Source organism: Marmota marmota, unplaced genomic scaffold (assembly GCF_001458135.2).
Source record: "Marmota marmota marmota unplaced genomic scaffold, marMar, whole genome shotgun sequence".
Taxonomy (NCBI): domain Eukaryota; kingdom Metazoa; phylum Chordata; class Mammalia; order Rodentia; family Sciuridae; genus Marmota; species Marmota marmota.
The window spans coordinates 3,093,999-3,105,660 of record NW_026000164.1 but is presented as its reverse complement, the minus strand read 5'-3'; positions in this window follow the sequence as shown (position 1 = coordinate 3,105,660).

Genomic DNA, 11,662 nt, shown 5'->3' with positions numbered 1-11,662 from the left:
GTGTGAATGTTCATGGAAGTTCTCTTTATAATTACCCAAAACTGGAAATGACCCAAATAACCTTCCATGGGTGAATGGATAAGCAAACTGTAGGAATAGCCATATACTGGAATACCACTTATAATAAAAAGAACTATTGACACAATAACGTGAATGAATCTCAAAGTCATGCTGAAGAAAGTCTCAAAAGGTTAAAATTTTCCTAATTCCATTCATATGATACGCTCAGAAAGTAAAAACTATAGTGACAGAGAACACATAGATGGTTTCCTGGGGCAGGGAGTGGGAGGAGGCTTTGATTAAAAAGGGGTGGCACAGGAGAGATTCGGGGTGATGGGATCATTCTTGACCCTAACCAGGATGCTGGCTACACACATCCAAACATTCATTAAAACTCATTTAACTGTGCACAGAAAAAGGAAAAGGTCACTTTTACTAGAATAATGAGAAAATAATGAAAAGGAGGAAAGTTTGGAGTTGTTGACCCATGTCTATCTCCACATCCCAGATGCATGAGGATGCATTTCCCCATCAAGGCCGGAACCTCAGCCTGTGGCTTTAGCTGTTTTCAGATACACAGATACACAGATACATTATCATTGTTCTTATTGTTGTTGTGTCATTTTTAATGGAAAGAGGGGGTGGCATGACATCCGATTTACTACAGAAGAAAAAAAACAAATATCTGGAACTTTCTGAGACTGCAGGAAGGAAGGAGGGAACGGGAATCAGAGGGGGAGTCATGGCGCAGGCAGAAGTGGGGCAGGCAGAGGGGAGCTGTTTCCTAAGACTCAGATCCTCCAGAGACAATAAACACAGGAGGTTGCCAGATCCTGCCAATAAAAATCCATTCCAAGCAAAAGGACAAACTGAGTTGACATGAGTTTATCTGAATGAAGAATGGAAAGAATTTACATCCAGTGTGGCCATAAAAGGACTGATTTAGAAATACTGTAGAAGAAAAATACCTGACATCTTCAGCCTGGAAGAGAAAGTAATTTATCAGGGTTTTTGTTCCTGTTTCACCCTGCAAATGTTTCTTAGGACAATACATATTTTAAACTTCATGATTAACCAGTTCAGAAGCAGAACTAGAACGAAGCTGAATTTAAATCCAAATGCCTGGTTCCCTATTTATCTCTTGCACGTCTTCCAGAAGTGATTAACACCACCACCTAGTGGCTATAAAAAGTTTTCTTCAGGTGGAAAAAAAAAGAAATGGAATAATGAACTTTTTAATGCAGCTCTTTGAAAAGCATTCATTCATTTTGAACAAATATCTGCTAATGCCTCCTATGTGGGAGGCACTTCCCGTAATGGCAGTTCCTGTCCTCCTCAGTGCCTGCTGACATTGAGAAACCATGATGCCTTCCACGCCCCCTCCTCCAGGCTTGCCCATACCACCTGCTCTGCCTGAGCCTGCTGGTCAGGTTGTGCCATTATACCCCCTAAGCCCCAGATTTAGAGGGAGGTGGAGTTTTTTCCTACTGCCCCATGGCCTCCAGCCAATGTTCTCCCTGTCCTCCTTCACCTGCTTCAGGGCACACTACTCAGGAAGCAGATTTTCCAGTTCTGAGCTGGAGCCCACCCTGCATCCATGGTCAATCAGCTCAGTCCTGCCCTGACCCTTTCACTAAACCTGGCCCAGTGAGACACAGGCACGCCAACTGGGACCTCAACCCTTGAAAGAAGGTTGTGTAAACAAGCTGAAGGACCTTCCTAGAAACACGGGTCCCATGGCAGAAGGACCCCAGGGACAGCTTCTCCTCTCCAGCTCACAATGGTGAACACAGAGATCCTGGAGATTCCCCCACCCTCAGAAAGCAGTGTGACCCACAGCCCACAGCAGAAAGTCTTCAGAACACAGCTCTGAGCCCCCAGCAATCTGGTCACTTTCAGCTCAAAAGACAGGGAATTCCTAAACAAGACACAAAAGGCACCAATCATAAAAGGGCTACCGCTGAAATTTTCTATCAAATTGGAAATAAAGTATCAGCAAAAAAAAAATACTCTTAAAGATGACCCTTGCATAATATTTTGTTCCTTTTTCACAAAATGGAATTCTGTGTCTCTGGCACAGCTGGCAGGTATATACATACACCACAGTACAGCCAGCCATAATACTCTGTGCCACCAGGAGCCCCTCCTTCAGCCAGAGACTGGCCAGGACATCCCTTGTGGATTTATCATAAGGACAAATGATGAAAATTCACCTGAGGTGGGTAGTGACCTTGGTAAGAGTCCACATCTTATAATTCGACTTAATCCAAAATGACATGACTCAAATCCAAAAGAGACAAATAAATGAACACCTCCTTTAAGGAATAAGTCCCTGCTTTAGACTAGAAATAAGGTCAGGATGTCCCATCAGTGAGACACATCCCAACTATGGAGTTAAGAGGTTCAGGAAACACATTCCCCAAAATTAGGGGAAATGGGTACATGGTAAATTAGAGAGAGGGTAGATGGAAAGGAGACAACTGGACAATACAAGAGTGGCCATGATTTAAAGTCTAGATTTAAATATCACTTTCACATACCTTAATCACAAATAGCACTGTTAAATCAATGGTTAGATCTTACCCACAGGTAAGTAATAGTAACAGTACTACCAACGTAATACTATTTAAATGCACAAAGCAGAATGAATCAAAAACAAAGAAGAAAGGAAAAAAATCCAATGGTCAACACATCAGAAAATGACCCCCATACCAGTAACGGTCAACATATCCAGTTCCCAGCACAAAGGAGAACTAAAATCACCCTCTTAGATCATGTCCCTGAACTATCGCTCTTACATGTATTAATATGCCTAGCGAATGAGGGGCACTCTACCCGCATCTCAGAGTGTGCACTTCTTTCTTCCTTTCAAAAAATTCAACTTGTGCCTCACTTTGAACCATCCTTAAATTCCTTTCTGCGGCAACATCAAGGGCCCTCACGCCCTGAATTAAGGTCTGCCCTCCCTTTGGGGCACAGCCCTGTGATAGAACCACAAGTAAAGAGGAGTCATATGAAGAGCAGCATTTTCAATGAGAAAGAAATAAAACCAACAGCAGAGATACCACTCCAGAAGCTTTGGAAGTCAAAATGATCAGGAAGTGTAGTAAAAGAAATAGAGGCCAGTCACAAGGACTGATGAAATCAAGAACTGTCACGGTAGCTGAAATCTGACGCCCCGTCCATGGCTGAATTCATAAAGACTTCAGTGGTTTAGTGGAGGGACGGGATGAGAGGAATTTAGAGCTATTCCCAGTGAATTTAAGGGACACATGTCAGTCTTAGCCATGGATGGGAAGTCAGGACCTGGCATTGAGCCTGCCCACAGTAGGCGTGCATTAAATATTTGCAAAGTGAACCCCAAAACCAGAACAGGGTCTCCAAAGCCAACGAAGATGTATGGTATAGACACTAGGTGGCGCTGTTCGTGGTGGTGGGAAGAAAGGCGGGGCTTAGAGAGCCTAGAATACAGATTAGCTGTTAAGAGAGTGAGCGGCAGGCAGATTATCCATTGGCTACGAAGATATGGTCATTGGCCCCCCCCCCCCCCCCGCCACACACAAACTAAGAGGACACGCCCTAACACCACGCAGGGGCTCCGAGCCGTGAACTGGCCACAGGCAACTGAGCGGCGCTCACCCCCTGGGCGCGGCCCTTGGTTCCCTCTGCTGCAGGTCAGGCGGGAGGGGGACCAGACCCCGCGCCGCGCCAGGTGCTGTGCAGCTGGAGAAGGCGAGGTGTCGCCGCCGTGGTAAACGGTGCGTGGCCCAGCTTGCTTGTGCAATGACCGACCCATCTCCGAGGACAGCTTGCCCCCATCTGTTTCTGCAACTGTTGCCCAGATGGGCCGCGCGTACTACCTAAGGAAGCGCCCATCTGGCACGTACGTGCCGCGGACTTGGGCTTTCCTGCGGCACCTGCCTTCCTAAACGCCCTGGGGTCACTACTGCCAGGTGGGCGCGCTCCGCCGCGCAGCCGCGCTAGCTACTGGGCATCGTGGCCAGCGCAGCCTCACTCCCGGGTCGGGCAGGTTCCCTTCCTGATCAGAAGAATGAGCTTCCTCGCCACGCGGTTACTTGCTGTTTGGCGGCTTGGGTTCCTTTGGGACTCCAACTTCAAGTTATTCCTGCCCGTGATTCTCTGCGAGGTTTTCTGCCTTCAGCAGAGCCTGTGGGCTGCCTTTGGGGGCTCAGAATAGAGGACTTGGAAACCAATTAGGTTCTACCCTTAGAGACTTGGTGTTTTAAGCCTTCTTCCTAACCGAGCAGTGGCCAGACCTGAGGACAATAATAATAAGAGAAAGGTGTGAGAAAGTCCGTTTCTGGGTCTGCAGCAGAAGAGGTCCTCCGTTATGATCACCATGAGCGGTGGAGCCCAGCTCCGGGTTTCTTACGGTATCTTATTCAGGCTCACCCTGAGGAGTTAGTTCTCCATGGAGTAAGCGGAGACCATCAGGAAAACCGGAAAGTCTCTCAGGGCGCTGGTGACCGCTGTTCCAGACAGAAGTGTCAGGAGTGTGCTTGGACCATTGCCTGCCAGCATGGTTTTTCTGGTTGAAGAGGGAGGCCGGGAGAAGGGGGGGGGGGTGCTGTGTTCTTGCTCTCCTTCCCCTGCTCAGACTAGAGAACATGGGTGCCCAGGATGTTTTCTCACCCCTCTGGACCCTCTTTCCACCCCTCTCACCCTGCCCTGTGCCCTACAGGCTGGCCTTTAGGGACTCCATTCACAGGCATGGGGTTGGGCTCAGCCTGTAGGTGTCCTGGCAGGTGAAGAGACCAGAGTGTTTTCTCCCCTGGCCTCCTCTATACCAGACCACTTTCTAGCATGGCAATGTTCTTCCAAAGGCCACAAATCTTGCCAGTATCCCTATCCTGAAGGTCTCACCTGTTCTAGTAACCACCCCTCCCCATCCCCTTGCCTCTTCCCATCTGGGGGTGAAAATTAACTTTAACTGCTGCTGGCTCCACCAACCCTTGTTGATTTCTTTAACTTGCCTCATCTTTGTACATAGTCTGTACTTAATTCTGTTCCACCTTCTGAGAATGCCATCTGTTTCCTAACAGGACCCTAATGGACATGCTGAGTTTTCTTTCTCTTCAGCTTTACTGTCAATAAGCCTGGAATCAACTCCATTCTCTACAAAACATACAGACGCAATGTTCCAGCCATTGAACTCAGCATTGGGGCTGCAGAGTTAAAAGACAAAGGTTACAGTTGATCAACAGACCAGGTGGTAAAGGCTAGGATGAAGGTCAACACCAGGTGGATGTGCAACCCCAAAGGGAAATGATCAAGAGAAGCATCAGAGTCCAGGCAGCGGGCAAGGAGGTGGGGTTCAGGGTTCCAGGTGACAGAGTGTGTGTGGAGGCTAGAGGGAGCATTGCAGGGACTGATGCAAGGTCAGGCTGTAATGTCCACGTGAGCCAGTGTACCCCCATAGACCCCTGGCAGCTGGAGGAGGGGCAGCAAATGGTTGGACTTCCACTGTGGAAAAGTCGTTCTAGCAGGGACAGAAATGGAAGTTGCAAATTTGGGTGCCAGGAGCCTACTGCAAGAAATTAGATAAAACATAAGGAAACAATGAACCAAAACAATAACAGGGACAGTGACATAGAGGAGATAAATGAAGGAAATTCCCAGGAAATAGAACCTGGTGGTACATCAGGTGTGTCAAAGTGTGAGCCTGGTGGGACTCAGATTCCCTGATGAAGCATCTGGGTGGCACTTAGTCTGATAAGGGAGGCATGGAAAACTGTGGGCACAAAAAAAAAGAAAACTGTGGGCACAACATGTTCTGTCAGAGTTTGTGGGGTAGGCAAGCAAAGTTGCCCCTGAGGAAGCTGGGGACATAGGTCTTAAGCACAGAACAGTCTAAACTAAAGTTATGCATTCAATCATCCCTTTCAAGACCTTAGAGGAATGGCAAATGGGCTTCCCACATGTCCCTGCTATTTGATAATAAGTCAATGAACAATAATGATAGTTCTGATCATTTCTTGAGCACTGCCAGGCACTATATCAAGTACTTTATGATGAATAATTTGACTTTGTTTATTATAATCCTCCCAGCAACCCTCTGAAGCCCTAATTTGGGAACTCAAAGAAGTTCAGTAACTTGATAGGCTGCACAGCTAGAAGATGTAATAACTGAAATTTTAATCTAGAAATCCTGATCTTGGTTTCTTAATCATTTCACTGAATAAACACCTCAGTTGTTCAATGTATTCAAGAAGGGTTTTTTATTTTTTGTTTTTTAAGAACAGTCAGTCCTTTAAAATAAGGCTTGCATTAACTGTCCTTCTTCTACCACCTGTCATCTCTCAGGTCTGTATTTGTTGCTGTAAGAGCCCCAAGCTTTGCTGCTTTGCCCCTATCTCCCAATGATGAGGCAGACAGAGGGAGGAGCCCCTTCAGCCAATTCTGAAGAACTCTCAACTCCATTCCAACTGATCTGCACTCCAAATTGAGTAAACAGCTGTGAAAAACATTCAGTCTGGGGAGTGACTTTTGCAGTGAGAGGAGAAAACACAAGTCCTGTTGTTACTCTGGTTTAAGGGTCCATGGGCTCTGCCTGGACTCCAGGAGGTAGTTCCAATCCCCCCACATCTCCTTCCATGCCTCCTGGCATTCTTCCTGGCTGCAAAACTACCCCTCCCCAGTGCAAGCACCCTGACCCAAGAACCTCTCAAAGTTCCTAAATGCACCCCTGAGGGTCCCACTTTTCTCCCCCAACATTTTACCACAAAAAAATTTTAAACATACAGGAAAGAGAAAAAAAACAATTTCCAGTAAATAGCCATATGTCTAGACTCTACAGTTATCATTTCATTGTATTGGCTTTATACATCCATTTATTTGTGCATCCATTTATCTATTTTTATGCATTAAGAGTAAATTGTTGATCTCTGTGCAGTGGCCCCTAAATACTTCAGGGTACATATCATTAACTAGAGTTCCATGTTTGTTTCAGTTCCTTTGAAGTAAAATTAACACACAATGAAATGCACAAGTCTGGTGTGCAGTGTATTTATTCTAGCACATACTTTGTCTAAAATTGACACAAACTTATTTTCTTAGAGGTCCAAAATCAGTCCCACTGGACCAAAGTCAAGGTGTCAACAAGGCTAATTACTACTGGAGGCTCCCAGGGACAGTTCGTTCCCTTGACTTTTCATTTTCTAGAACATTCCTTGGCCCATGACCCTTCCTTGTATCACACCAGCATCTTGCTTCCATAGTTACATCTCTGCCACACAGTCCAACTCCTGCCTTCTTCTCACAAAGATTTAGTGATCACAGAGGCCCACATGGACAACCCGGGGTACTCCTCCATCTCAACACCCTCAGCTTAATCACACCTGCAGACGTCTTTTGCCCTGTGAAGGAACATATTTCCAGGGAATCAGGATGTGATCATCTTGGGAGCCATTGTTCAGCCCACCACACGCACCCTTTCATTTCTCCAAATGCTCAAGCTTGTGTGACCCACAAGCATGTATCAACACCCATTAAGATATGCAGCATCCCATCGCCCCCTAAAAAGTCCTCTCATGCCCTTTCCCAATCCATCCCCATTCCCCATCTCCACCCCCTAGAGGCAAACCACAGTTCCTTTTGCCTTTGGAGCTTCTATAAATGTCCTGTGAACGTTCCTGTCCATGTCATTAGGATTGGTCGATGCTACATGAATTGGCATCAGTTTGTTCCTTTCTCTTGCTGAGTAAAGCTCCGACTGGATAGATCACCATTGGCTTATGCAGCATCCTCCTGCTAATGGCTTCCTGCTGCGTCCAACTCTACTCTCGAACCTGTTGTGCATTGTTCCCTTGACCACTAATAAATTTCTTGCCACCAGCATCCTTCCCCTCACGCACAACCAGTCACACTCACCTGCCTCGCAAGACCAGGGCAAAGGCCACCCCTCTGAGAAGCCTTATGTAAACCTCAGCCCCAGCTAAGCCAGGGGACACTCCCTCCTCCCAGCCCTGGACATACTTTGGTCCCTACTCCTGACCATTTATGACCTTTACATGTTTACAGGCCTGACTCCTCTCTCAAGCCAGTTCTGTGTCGACACCTAAGGCTGTCTGGGTTGGCATCAAGGTGTGTGGTTCCAAAACCAGCACCTGGTGGACTGATATTGTGGTTCTGCTGTCTTCATCTGTAATGTGATGACCTTCATGGGGTCATTATGAGGACTGAATAAAATACACACATGAAGCAACTGGCACAATGCCTAACTCAGCAAGAGTCTGAGATATCGGCCTTAATACACGTTTGTGGAGTGAGTGAGGAGGGAGCTTGCTAAATAATGATGCGATTGGCCCTTGGCCAGAAAAATCTTGGTTTCTTAGGATTCTGATTGGAGGGAGCAATCTGCTTTGTTGTGAAAATTGACATGAGCATGGGGGACAGACAGGCAGTGGCTCTCAGCTGCCCACTTTCCAAGAAGAGCTGACAGCTTTTATTTGTAATTTATTCTGGTTACTGTTTGAGGACTTGGATCCACTTCTCTTTAGATGGAGGGCAGAATTTAGACCAGTGTCTGTGACTCTTTCACCAGATTCACAGGAAGAGGATCATGAGCAGCTGGTTTCCCTGAGATACAGGCATCAGGTTTCTATCTCAGCTTGAAGACCTTGCTGTGTGGGCCCTGGGGTGGGGCTGACAACTTTCGCTTTCTAACTGGTGGTTCCAAGGCAGATTTTGAGTTCCTAAATTTTCTCATTCTAAGCCAACCTAAAGCCTACAGGTTAATAATCCAGCCATGACTATGAAGACTATCCTCATGTAATCTCTGACTTTTCTACATAATTGATATCTTTTTTCTGAGTAGTTTGTTCACCAAGAACTTGGATTTTGTTAGAATCAAACCTAGGAACTGAAGTCAGTTAGTAGCTGTCCAATCAAACTGTCTTTTACTGTGCTACCTTTTGCGCTAAGCATGTATCAACCATGCGCCTACTGTGTAACTGAAATGTGCCTCTCTGATATTTAGAAACACATGATGGTTTGTTTCCCTAATATGAATTGTGTGGTTAAAACATTCATCATCAGTATTATGTGAAGATGTGATACTACTAGAATGTCCTCTTTTTATTGAAGTTTTCTTCTGTGTGCTTTAATACATGTAAGAACATTCAGCCTTATGAAGATCGAGTCATACACAATGAGACTGGTGTGAAATCATGTGTACCTTGGTATGTTTTCTCAATTCAGATAAGATTAGATCATTTATTTCAGTCACATAAATGTTACTTAGTGGTTTAAGTGGAACAACTGTTCTTTCATTCTTATGTTATTTTCAATTCCAAATATTATTTTATTTCTATTTTGGTTTTTGGTGATTTGCATAGTACTGAACTTAATAAAATCACTGTCATTTTGCTTACTAAAAAAGACCTTGAGCTCCATGACCATGGTGTTTTTGTTGTAGATTTCTGTTGCATTTTTCTGATTATAAGAAAAAAATCACACATCCCATTGAAGAAAATTTAAAAACATGGAGAAATAGAATAAGACAAAAATTTCTATCATTTCACAGTTCAGAGATAAGCATTGTTAATATTTGTATATGATTCCTTCTACAAGTGATTGATAGATAGATAGTGGACTGCAACACAAATACATATGCACATTTTTCCCAGAAATAGAAAATACCAATAACTGGGCTTCTTGGTCCAGCTGACCAGACTTAGCCTAGCTTTCTACAGATGCACAATAATGACCAGATGGAGTGGCAGGAAAGCCAGGTGGAAGAAAGCTCCTGGACCTGCCAATTGAGAAGGTCCTGGGCGGGTCACGCTGATCCTTCTGCAAATTCCCAAATCCCAGCTGGCTCATTCTTCCCAGGTGCAATGGTTAATTCTGACAGGATTAAGGAATACTTAGACAACTGGCAAAGGGTTGTTTCTGGCTAACTCTGAGAGTTTTTCTAAAGGAACTGGGCTGTCAGTGGACTAAGTGGGGAAGATGTGCCCTTCATGTGGGCAAGCACCATTTAATCAGGCAATTTCCTATTGCTCCTGTGCAGGGACATGCTCTTCTCCTGTCCTCCTGCCCTTGGATATCAAAACTCCAGGCTCCCTGACCTTTGGATTCCAGAATATATGCCCGGGCTTTTCAGTCCTGAGCTTCCTACTGAGAGTTACACCATCTGTTTCCCTGGCTGACGCCTTAGGAACTGGACTGAGCCATACTCCTAGCATGTCAGTTTGCAGATGGGCTATCATAAGACATCTCAACCTCTATAACTGCTTGAGCCAGTTCCACTAATAAATCCCCTCTCACATAGGGAAATATGAAGACATGCCTTTCACTAATAGTTTGAGAAATCAATTTGGGAGGGGAGACCCAGCGTCCCTGAAGAGCTTTGTACTTGTCTTCCCCTCTGTAGGCCAGACCTTACGTGGGAACCTCTCTCTCTCTCTCTCTCTCTCTCTCTCTCTCTCTCTCAAAGTTTAAAAGCAAAAGGAATATTTGATTCCAGGGTGCTAGGGGTCAAGTTAAGACACTCAGCTTGAGATACAAGGCGAGCGTGATTTCCACAATGGACAGCAGAGGCAAAGCAACGACTGGCCCAGTCTGACTCACTGGTGAGTAGATGGTGGTGTTCCTACCTGTGAAAGAGATAAGATGCTGCTGAAATCTTTCTTGATCTGTATAAACAAAAGACTTTTGGGTCAAGTCAACGAAAGCCTAACACAAATCACAAAAACAGAGGATTGCTGCCCCTCGATCAATTCCCGGGCCTGATCATTTATAGACCGAGAACACTTTGAGTGGAAACAAGGCTGAGTCGCTCGCCTCCAGGAAGGACCCTAGTACACTATCAAATGTTCATCCTGTCCATCTTTCTCCCAGCCTTCCTCCAAAAGGAAGCCTTTCACCAGGGTGATTGTGTCCTGGGGGAAAGGACATAATCAGACACTGAGGACACTGGCTCTGAAATGACCCTAATGCCAAGAGCCTCAAAATATCGCTGCAGCCCTCCAGTCAGAGTAGGGCCTTATAGAAGTCAGGCAATCCATGGAGGTTAGCTTATGGAATTAGCTCAGATACAATTCAGTGGGTCCAGTGCACCCCAGAACCCATCCTAGGGTCATTTCTTGAGTTCCAGTTGCATAACTGGAATAGACATGCTTAGCAGCTAGAAGAACCTCACATTGATTCCCTGATCCATGGAGTGAGGGGTCTTATGATGGGAAAGGACAGACGGTCATCACTAGAGCTGCCTCTACCTAGGAAAATAGCAAATCAAAAACAATACCTCATCCCGGAAGGGATCGAAGAGATTGGCACCGTCATCAAGGATTTTAAAATGGACGGGTGAGGATTCCCACCACATCCCCACCCAGTTCTCCAGCTGGGCTTGTGCAGAAAACAGATGGGTCCTGGAGAATGACGGTGGATTATCAGAAGCTTAACCGAGTGATGATTCCAGTTGCAGCTGCTGTGCCAGATGGGGTTTCACTGCTTGAGACGAACACAGCCCCTGATACTCAGTGTGTAGCTTTTGATCTCAAAAATACCTTTTCCTCCATCTCTTTCCATAAGGCCCACCAGAAGCAATTCCCTCTCAGCTGGCAAATGCTGAGACATGTATGCCTCCGCTGGAGACATAAATAGGACAAAAAGGCCATTTCCTCTGTCCCGGAGTGGG